Below are 12,105 nucleotides of genomic sequence, written 5' to 3' on the forward strand. Positions count from 1 at the left end.
CATTTCACACTTCTCTACACCCATTCTGACGTCACACCTCTTGATTGGCCTCTCTCTCTGTCCCCTGCTCCCGCCTCTCACTCCTCCTCTCTCCCAGCCTTTGTTCTCCCATTACATTACCTTTGCTTACTGCCCTGTCTCTCTCACACCTGAAGAAGGCTCCATGGCCGAAACGTTGTGTTTTCTTTCTTCTTTTTTTCAGCGTGGAATAAACCTATTACTTGTTCCTTTGCAGCCTACGCATGCTGACGCAGCTACCCACCTGAACTACTACATCATATATTTTTGCCTATTAGGAGCTGTTCCAAGTGAAATAAGGATAGGCACGCTGGGAAGAGGTTGCAGAAAGTTCTGGAATGTGATTTTGTTTGAAACAGTGACCTTGAAGCAGAGTATTTTTGAAGCTGTGGACTAAGTGCAGAAACAAGTTAACCAAGTGTCAAAACAAGCAAGCAGGTGAATTAAAGCAATGAATTAGCAGTAGAGATCTAGAGCTGAGCTGCAACTAAAGCCCACAGACAGTGATATTCCTGGACTGGAGATGGGAATCACCATCTTAAGTGCAAAATATACTCATGTGAATTGCAGTGGGCAAAGATTGGCACATGGATGCATTTTAAGCATTGGAAGTGTACAGGAGGATGTCTCAATTATTACCAGCCAGCAGCCATATCACCCTGCAACTCACAACTGGCAGCTAACTGACACTGAAGCTAAGTAGGCGTGAGCCTGGTCAGTACCTGGATGGGAGACCTCCTGGGAAAAACCAAGGTTGCTGCTGGAAGAGGTGTCAGTGGTGGGGCGCTCACCCTGCGGTCTGTGTGGGTCCTAATGCCCCAGTATAGTGATGGGGACACTACACTGTAAACAGGCGCCGTCCTTCGGAGGAGATGTAAAACTGAGGTTCTGACTCGCTGTGGTCATTAAAAATCCCAGGGTGTTTCTCGAAAAGAGAAGGGGTGTAACCCCTGGTGTCCTGGCCAAATTTCCCATTGGCCCTTACCAATCATGGCCTCCTAATAATCCCCATCTATGAATTCCCTTCATTACTCTGCTCTCCTCCCCACTGATAGGTGATGTGTGGTGAGCGTTCTGGCGCACTATGTCTGCCGTCGCATCATCCAGGTGGGGCTGCACCATTGGTGGTGGTGGAGGGGAGTCCCCATTACCTGTAAAGCGCTTTGAGTGGAGTGTCCAGAAAAGTGCTATATAAGTGTAAGTGCGAAATATCCTCAAGCAATTATTATTCTTATTATTTTTATTACCAAGATTAATCTGATTTGTGTGAAATGTCGCATCTGTTTATGAAACTGTGATCAGTTGATTCCCTTCTCTGCACGTTGTTAAAGCCATTATCTAACAGCTGGTCGTGTGTTTTGGACTTGATGGCGAAAACTTTGTGTAAAAAGAAAAATGAAATAATAGATTATTCTCATGTTTTTACAAATATTATTTTTGGCCGAGGGGTGAGCACAGGGGAATTGGAGAAATACATTTTCAGATGCCAGGATAATACATGTGAGAGGGGAACATCAGTGCATTCTCAGAATCTACTGAGCTGAACACGTCCACATCCATCAGTGAAATTAATCTGCCTTGAACAGATTAGCCCCGCACTGCTATGCTGGGAAAGATGCATCAACTTTGGCACAAATAAATTAATGTATTTAAAAACACATTGTCTGTTTCTCCTCTCTGAGCTGTAGCTTTAATGAATAAGGCTTTGTGAACATGCCTTTTCAAGCTAAAATTTATGTATTTTAAAATGAATGGCTGTCACCTGGATCTTTTATACCTGTCAAGATCAAAACATTTGGCTGAAAATCTACTGATATAAACAACCTTAGAACAGAATAACTTTGTTGTGTGGATGTTTAAACAGGATATATAGATCCTGTAGCTTCTTGCTTTATAGGGTACATCATTAAAAGACCCTGTCAAGTTATGATAAATATGTTTCATGCAAACTAAATATTTTAAGGAAAATTAGACTTTTTTGTGCTTTCTAGCTAGCTAACTCCCTGAGAATCATTCTTAAATGTTTTCTCAAGTTGCCTGCTTTATTAGTCTAATGAATGCACGTCCCATTAAGTTTGACGCAGACATGTCTTTAAGAAAACCTAATTAAACCTTGCTTTTCCACCAGGGGAACTGTGCAACACATTTTGATTAGTAATGTTTCTGTCACAGTGGAGTCTTCTGAAGTGTTTGGTGCAAATGTTTCCAGCAATGCAGTTGTTGTAATAACCATTTATCATTTATCTCTAATAAGGGTTATAATGTGGAGTAATACCACTTTAAATTGAGAATTGTATTATGCCACAGGTGAAAATGTATAGCTCTAGAATGCACATATGCTTTGCAATACCATAGTATTCCCAGTTCCCAAATGTTTGGATGAAAAAATCATTCTTAGCTACATACCTGAAAAACAGAAAGAGATCCCAGCTCTGAAAAGAGAAGCACCAATGACAGAGTCTATGACTTAATTAATTGTGGAATCTCCTATAGAAGATGGGTGTTGTAGAATCTTCACAGGAATTCATAAAACTGTCTTATCGAAGAAACCCATCTTGATCATTTAACCTTGTTGCTTCTTAGAGAATAATACAAAGCTCACTGGAATATCATATCAGTTGTCTGTTTTTGGAGAGTGCTATCCTTGAATTTACTCATGGTGAATTACCTCTGTGGTCCACCAGCCCAGAGTGCTGCAGTTGTTTCACTGACGGATACAGTAATTAATAGGCAATATTTACACTGGAGAGAGAGAGACCTCTTGGACAATGGGGAGATTAGTGTGAACTGTGATGTGGACCCAGAATTGGGGTCTGCTGACCATCTGAAGGGCACCTGAAGTCAAACTGAAGGTCAATAGCGCTGGTGTCGGATGGGCTTCCCCATACTTTAATGTGCTCTTTCTTTCAGCAGGGATCTTCACATCTTCCTGAAGGGACAGCGAAGGTGTGTTGGTAGAATTTTAATGTCTTATTTTAGCTCAAAATTAATTAAAACAAAGCAGATGTCTGACAGGTGCAATTACACTCCCAAGCCTATGAAATCCTCCTGTGTTTTGTAGATCCCAGCAGTTGGGACTTAACCTTCCGTTTGAGTGTAGTGCTCTGCACTGTTTAGCTGACTGTCTGGATTTATCTAGCACACACTTAGCTCACAGTGTCTTGTTCGCATCTGGCTGATGGAGTTTCTTCTTCTCCCCATGTTTGTGTGTCGGAGTCAGACAATTCCATTCCATTCTAAATGAAGACTTATGTTTACATTTTATTTATAAACATTGTACATGCCCCTTGAACGTCACAACGTTCTACACACTTTTAACTATATATATCCTGTCATTCTGTTAGCCTTTTTTATGGCTTTCAAATAATGTCTCAACGATGAAAGTTATGTGTCCACATAAATACCTCAGCCTTGTTTATAGATTGACGAAACTCAGTGTTTCTCATCTCGTGTATATAGTTTCTGTTTTTGCTAACTGCATGTATCACTTTGCACTTGTCTACATTGTCACCTGCCAGATATTTCTCCAGACAGGGGTTTCCTTTGCAACTTCTACAGTGTTTGCCAACCCTCCAGTTTTGCTATTGTCTGTGAACATGATTAGTTTACTAACCATGCCAGGACCATTAGTACATAGGAAAGGTTACAATGAGAAGGGGGCATATTGGGCCACCTAGTCTGTTTAGTAATTAGTAGATCTTATCCAGTCATTTCATGAAAGAAGTCAGGGCTTAAACAAAAAGGTTAGGGAGCTTGTTCCTTCCTCCTACAGCCCACTGGTTAAAGAAGTGCCTCATCTTTTCAGTCTGAAATCCCCTTTCTTGTAGTTTTGACATGTGCCCCCTGGTTAATGTTTCACTGTTCATTCAGAAGACAGCTGGGTTGACTTTGCTGACGTCTACCCTTATACTTGTCAGGTTTCCTTGTAGTCCTCGCTGTTCAGGACTAAAAACATTCATTCCCTTCAGTCTGTCAGTGTAAGACATCCCTTTCAGCCCTGGAGAGCCCTGATATTCATTAGGAAGACCAGCGGTCTTTAATACCATTCAATGTAGTACTCTGATAATTACATTACCCAGTTGTTGCATTCAATTATTTGTACTCTCTACTTTCTTAATCTAATAAATGCCATGTCTTAAAAACCAGCTTTGTCTATACCTCAGCATAGTTACAAAACTTTTTTTTGAGAAGAAATCGGCACATCTATCCATTTCCGATTCATTTTATCCAGTAAAGGGTTGCAGGGGAGCTGGAGCTTAACCCAGCAGGCAACAGGAGCAATTTGGGGTACACCCTGGGTGGGACGCCAGTCCGTTTCAGGGTACACACAGACATAGACACAAACACAGACACACACACACTCACACCATGGCCAATTTTACCAGAAACAAATTACCCTACCAAAATGTCTTTGGGCTGTGAGAGTAAATGGGGGCACCCAGCGAAAATCCAAACAAACCTGATGAGAACATGCAAACTCCACACAGATAGCAGTCTGGGAATTGAACCCAGGTCCCCAGTTCTGGGAAGCAGCAATGCTCACCATTATTCCACCCTCTAGAAGAAATCCCCACTGAGAAATATTTTGAGGGGCTATATTATTGCTTTATAAATTAAAAATTTATCTTAAGAGCTTATTTTATTTTTTTAAATGTCTTCTTACCGGTGATACACTTTGATATTCACAGAAATACTTTCCATGTTAGTCTGAAAAGAAATCTTTAAAACTATGTTTGCTAATGAGACGACCTGAAACAGAGTTCAAGCTCTGGAAATCATTTTTTAACTTTATACTACATGGATAGTAAAGAAGTAAATATTCACGTTTTGTAATATTAGGTTAATATTCAAATCCCTTTTACTGAAGGCGACAGTACGAGATTCATTGTATTCTTTCAAATGCATAATTTATTTTCAAACGCTGAAAAAAATCTAATTAAATTCTATTATGTGAACACTGTGGTCGTTAGTAATTTTTTAAAGGAGGAAGTCAAGAGCTGCGTTCAAACACTAATGAGCGCGAGTGTCGCATAATTAGAGGTTGTCGGAGAGATAACTAGCCTCTTTCACAGTGTAGTTTTGATAAGGTAACTAATTACTGTACCCACATGGGCAGGAAAGCAGTAGCAGAATGCAAGTCTTCTGATATGAATTAAACATGCCTTTTTTCATACGGTATGTTCAGACTTGATGTCTCAATGGCTTGCTTTCTTTTACAATCTAAAACAAAACAAAACAATAGTTTTTTTTAGCATTTAGATCATCTTGATTCCGGTTTTGTTAGTAGGAGCAGCAGATCAAACTGAAAATTCTAATCAATTTTTAAAAATAAAATTGAAGATTGGGCAAACACCTGGCAGATGTCATTTTATGTAGACAAGAGCAGCCTGTTACCGCAAAACGCTAACTATCATGATTAAATGGGAAAATGTGAGTGAGAGGAGGATGGTTATGAAAAGATTTGGGTGTTTATGTCAACACATTATTTACTTCTTCTATAGTCTATAATATGGGGAACCCATTGAGAAAGCAAGCAAAAGTCTAGGATATAAAGTTACTGACCCATCCATCCATTTTCTAACTACTTGTTCCAATTCAGGATCACATGAAATAGTTAATAATGTAGAATTTAAATCTAGGGATATTATGTTAAGAGTTTGTAACAACTAATTATGCTTTGTTTAGAATATTGTGTACAGTGTTGGTCACTATAAAGATATTGCTGCTCTGTATTCAGTTCAGACAGGAGCCATTCTGAGACATGAAGACTACAAGGGATCCTGATACAGGGGCCTTCTTCAAAATATAAAGTTCAGTGAAGATCAGACTAGAGGACACGAATGGAGATGACATAGAAGTTCCTTTCAAACTGAGAAAGGAATTGTAGGGGTGTGAAACAAGCGAATCGTCCATGTGGTTGAAAGGATACTATGGCTTCCTTTAGGAAATGGCTGGATGATATCCTTGGATCAATTAACTATCAAATGAAACTTTGTATGAGATGTGTTATTGAAGATCCAGCTGTCACTGGGACTATGTATTTTACAGTTGTAATAAGAATTCAACAATAATGTTAACAAGAGAATTGTTGCCGACATAGATTGATTAAAAATAATTAACTGAGGTTATTTATTGTAAGTTTAGGCATCAACCCATTACCAGTTGAGCTCCACATCAGTCAAGTGATTTCCTCTGTGAAAACAGACTGACGCAGTGTAACTGGAAGTCTGGCTCAGTGAGTGCCAGTGACTGAAGTGAACGTTAACAGAATGTGTCTATTGGCGTTACATCTGTAATGGCACATTCTGCCACAGAAGTTAACGTAACAGTTTAGCTAAATGGCTTTTGAAAGGGAAGCATAACAACATTTTATTAACATTTTCATAATTGTTTTTCCTAATAATGCTTCCTCCCTGCCTCTTGGTTTGAATGGTTTAACATTAAGTTATGCAAAGTACCACGTAATAGAAAAATTACCTTAATGGGTGTGCAATTATTTTCATGATGGTCATGACACACAAAGGTCTTGGGGCAGAATTCTTTTAAAAAAGCTAGAAAACCACAGGAAAATTAATTAACAGTTTTTTTAAAAGCTAAAACATTATGCATCATTTGCAACCAGGAAAATGAAAAAAACAATCTTGCAGAGAAAAGGTTTTGTTTTTATGCATACCACTTTTGGGGATTAACAGAAATTGCAATTTTGTTCCAACAGAACACATACCTGTCATGTTATAGCTAATCATCGATATAAATATCAATGTACCTTATATATCCCCAGTGATAGCTAATCATCTCTCATTATTTTTAATTACTCACAATACGGGTAGATTTGCTTAATGTTAATTATGCAAACAGCGCACTGTGTCGTGTTGTGAAATGTGATTAATGTTTTATATCACATATGCAAGCAAATGTCACTGATACAGATATACATGCCTTATAAAAATAGATTTGGACTTTGAAGGAGACTGTTTCCTACACTTACTGTGTTTCTATCCATCCATTTTTGTACCATCCCATCCAATTTCGGGTTGGGAGGGAACCAGAGCCTATCCCAGAAAGCAATGGGAACAAGGCAGGATACAACCTGGGCGGGACACCAGTCCATTGCAGGGAACACACAGACACAGATACAGACACACTCACACCAAAGGCCAGTTTTCCTACAAGCTACTGTATTAATGAGGAAACTGGACGAAACGTATGGCAAGCTCCACAAAGATAGCACCCCAGGCCTAGAATTAAACCCAGGACCCAGTTAGGCAGAAAAGCTCACCCCTGTAGCACTGTGCCACTCACTTCAATAAATAAAAAAAGAATCTTGGAGGTATTCAAGCAGGAAAGCCCTACAGGAATGTCTGGGCAAATCAATAAAGCAGAATTTCATACTATCTAAAAAAATCATTTTTTAACTCTTTTTTTTTACAACTTTTGTATGAGTCTCCTCATTTTGCATCATCTTTGACTGATCATGCCTAATCAAGGCTAACATTTCTTCATTGGTTTTCCCAAAGGATTTCCAAACGTCAGTTTTTATAACAAGCTTTGAGATATTTGATTGAGCAAACTCGGGAGGAGAAATTGGTGACTGAGGTCAAAACACCAAGCATGCAGCAGAGCTGTCACAAACACCTCTAGGATATAGTATCAAGACCCTTAGTCTTATACAGGACCTGCATAGCAAGACATGCTTTCACTTGCCAAGAAAGACAGAATATTAGAATGTGTAAGTGTGTGGTACAGTGATACAGTGTTCTATTTCAGGAAATACAGGACGTCACATTTTTTCAGAAAATCTGACAGTTTTCTTCTTGTTTCCATTGATTTCAAGTCATACATTTTCCTGTTCCTGGAGTAATTTTATCTAACATATCATAGCAACCTTAGAACAGGAGTGGACTGGAAGACAGATAAACTCAATTCCGTCACAGAACTTTAATGACCAAAACATATATTTCTTATCCCGCAACCCTCTGGAATTCCATTTTCACTAATGTAAAGAAATGTTAATTAACTTTTTTCACATACGTTTGTTCCTGGTAATGGATTTTCACAGTTACTAACCATAGTAGTCGGTGTATGTGATTAATGACTCAGCTGCGTTTATTATATTAGTGCCTCAGAATTGCAGAAATACTGGGAGAATGTAAAACAATTCTGCTTGCTCCCCTCCTCAGTCAGAAAGCAGTGCCCAACAATCTTGTTGAATTAAAAAGCAACTGAAGCGTGCATGCCATTGATTGACTGGTGAATTTCATTATCTTCAAATTCTTATGCTTAACTCAGAAAAGAGCAGTTCACAAGTTTCACAGTGATCAGAACTCAATTGTAAACTTGGCAGTTAAATGTTCATTCCATTGTCATTCCATTGTCAGGAATGAACCAGCCTAACAAAGATAAGAACTGTCGGGAATCTAGTTTAAACTCATCAGCTTAATTCCTTTGCCAAAAATGTTTGTAACAGTAACATAAAACTCGAAAAACAGTGGTAGGAAAAGCAAGGAGGCCTTTCTGTCTGTGTTGAGTGTTTGATTGTGAGATGAGGATAAATTCCTGAATTGGCTCCTACCGTTTTTTGAATTCTTACTTGGTTTCTGCTTCAACAAAGTCCGCAATCACAGGTCTTTCTATTGATCTTCCTATTGTCAGTCCTAAATGGATCCCGGACTGTGAATAACTCTTTTAGTGCACCCCTCACTGTACTGATTGTATTGTATGTATTGTACTATTATTATTATTGTATCATTCGTTACACTGTGGCTGTGTTGCCTGTGTAATTGTGCACTGCAATTTTTCTCATGGGATCAATAAAGTATCTATCTATCTTTAATGTGTGCTTACGTCCCCACACACTTTCTTTACTGCTTAGCTTGACTGAGTCCCTTGGCTTGACTTTATCAGTACCATCCAGGAAACTGATTACTTCTTTCCTTGAGACTAAAGAGATTCAGTCACTGTGACATATCTATGTATGGCATTTCCTGAAGACCATGGCTATCTCTTGACCAATTCTGGTCATTTTTCTTTGAAGGTTTTCGATAACAACAACTTTTTGGAATAAAGTGACCGGAATGAGGTCTTACTGCTATAGCTCTGGTCTGGACCTTGCATATACAGACGAAGGGACCTCCTCAGCCTAGTACAGTGCAAGATCGTGTAATAAACTGAGGTTAGCAGGATTGTTCACACCTCTTTGAAGGTCTTGTGGATCCCCACAGATTATTACATACCATTACTAACATGTCATATTCCCCATTTGTTTTTACACTCCTTATTAGTTTTTTACAAGGCTTCAGATTTTAGAGAGCAACATGAATTAGAACAGGGAGACACATGTCTTGTTGCGCTCTGCAAGAGACGATCCAGACAAGAGCAAACATGTCATTTTGAGCCAGGGTTCTGTTTAGAGGAATAAATTTGATGCGCCACCAGACTGATTTACATATACACACCATATTTTGTTCTGTCTTGAAATCTCATTTATTTTCCCCTCTGCACTGGGGTGTTTTAAGCATCGTGTTAACTATCGGATTAGTTTTGTCATCATCTTGCTAAGATATTCAGCACCGTGATTGAGCCTCTGGTCTTGTTCTATCCCTGACACAGCTGTCTAATCACAGGTACATCGGGAACCGGTGGTTCCTATGAACCTGAGCAGCTGGAAAAGTGATATAATCTATAGTCAGGTATTTATTATCACATTTCCCACTAATCACTTCTCAGGGGCTACATCTGTGTATATACTTCAAAGATATAATCATTTTGGGAAATAACTGACGATATTAAAGGAAGGGGTGATTTTCCTCCCACTCTTTGCTTAAAAAACCAAATAAAAACAGCCCATATTTTTGTTCCATTTCATCACATGCTGTCCTGCAGGGATCTAGAGAGTCACATATGATGTCTATGTATTGGCATGTTACCTATGTGAGCAACTCAGCCAAGTCCTTCTCTTTCCTTCTGAAAAACCAGCAAGAAAGCTGGGGCTCTTTCCTGCTCCAAAATCAAAGAAAATGGTAGTGTGCTTATTATTCTTGGTTGCTGTCAACAAGAGGCAATTTAATCTGTCATGTTGAATGTGTTTGCTTGAGGGTGAATACTGCATTATTATTATTTAATCAAGTTGAGGTGAGGCGATATGAGGGGGAAGGGGGGGAGAAGGTACTCTGAGAAAAATCACATTTGTTTGCAGTTTTTGCCTTAATGGATGTATTTTCCTTATCCTGGGGTACACTGTGCACTTATGTAGGTAAAAGTCTCTGTAATCTCTGTCCCTACCTCAGCCCTTCCAAGTGTTTTGCTGTGAACTACCACTTGTGAGGAGGCTCCCGTGCTGTGGAATTTTAAATCCAAATTTCAGAACATGGAGTTCGGTCAATTATGCTGGAAGGGGAGATATATTCCCTGATTACATTTGGAATTAGTAGGTTTGGGAGAAGACTAACACATTCTGTTTTCTGTCTAGGAATTCCTTCTGGCTTACTGTAGCAAGGCTTTGCTAGCTGTCTTCTGGCATGTCCCCCGTCTTTTCACCACCCCTGAAGCCCAAATTGTCACCCGCGTCTCCCCAACTCCATGGCAGTTCAAAATTATTTTCCAATCAGTCATGCAGTAAACACCAGAGGGCGCATTTCTACTACTTTTCTTTATTCAGACAAAACTCCTTTGCCTTTCCAAAAAACCTCTTTTGGAGCAAGCATGCAGCGTTGGCTGGTTGAGTACTACACACTCCCATGGTATAGAGGGGGTATGAGCATCGGGACTGCAGCTTGACTGAAGCCTGGAGACAGTTGGATTAGACCAGACATTTCGACAGCATCTCTTCTTACACTAAGGCATCAGTCTCTCTCTTCTGTCCCAACTCAACCATTCATCCTTCTTCTTGTCCTGTATCCTTCACGTTTCTCCTCCTCCCTTCAGATCTACAGGGTGTGGAAAACGTGCAGGAAAAGCCTTCAAGGATGCTAAGACTTTAAGATCCACATCCACATCCCCAATTAATTGTTGCATTTCACATCTCAAGTTAATCTGCCTCTGGAAAGTATGTTTTTTTCATGTTTGGGGCACATTATTGGGTACTTTGAGGGTAGAAAATGCACTTTTATGTTACTTCCTAAAAACTCGGGCACTGCTTACAGCAGTCAGTATGAGGTTTAATCAGAGACCCAGCATTAGTGTTGGACATTGTTTCAGTCAAAGCCAATGACACACCTGACCTCCATGATGCAAAAAGCACTAACGAGGAAGAGCACTAAATTCTGGGTGGTGTTCTCCAATCCTTCCAGCCAGGTTGGGCACACTTGTATAATGTGTCCAAATCCGTTTTCTGAGTCATGTGAGATAGTAAGCTGCAGAAAAACACCACAGAGCATTTCTGAAATGTTGGCTCCAGCTACACTGGTTTTCTGCTAATGCATTTCTTTCAGGGTGGTGTGTTCAGAGAGGGGGAGGGCAGTGAAACAGGTGGCCGAAAGAGGTTAGCGCCACCCGTGTATCCCAGTGTTCAGGCAGAGCTCGAGGGACTGCAATTTTCAGAAGCAACGCTGCTGTCAAATACGATTGAACGTTTCCTTTTGTGTGACTTTCTGCTTTAGTGCTTTACTCCTAGTTCTCTGTCTGTTCTGGGACTTTGAAATGTCACTCTTTGTTGGGCAGACATCTATAAAATGGCCCGGGCTGGCTGCCGCATACTTAAATCGATTTTTGGTCTCAGCTCTGCTGCATGCCATCTGCACAGGTAAAAGACTGAATTGTTTCTGGCTCTTGAAATGGGGATAGGTCTCAGAGGCTGTCAGATAATGCACAGGGTCTCCTGTGCGGTGCCTTGTTTTCAGTATCTCATATCTGAAGGAACATCGCGTTGAGCTGACTCGCGCTTGACTCCTGTCTGGGAAATAAAGGCAGGTCTCTCCATTCAGCAGAGACACCGAAGTTCAAAGGGCTATAAACCTTTCATTTTGTCGCTCTTCAACTCCAATGCAATATGTAATTTAAATGTACTCTCTGTTTTTCTCTGTACATTTTAATGTAATTATTTTGGGGTTTGATTCCCAGGCAAGGATGGGAGTTGTTAATTGGTTTTTG

The sequence above is a fragment of the Lepisosteus platostomus genome, chromosome 3, assembly GCF_059453375.1.
Source record: "Lepisosteus platostomus isolate fLepPlt1 chromosome 3, fLepPlt1.hap1, whole genome shotgun sequence".
NCBI lineage: Eukaryota > Metazoa > Chordata > Actinopteri > Semionotiformes > Lepisosteidae > Lepisosteus > Lepisosteus platostomus.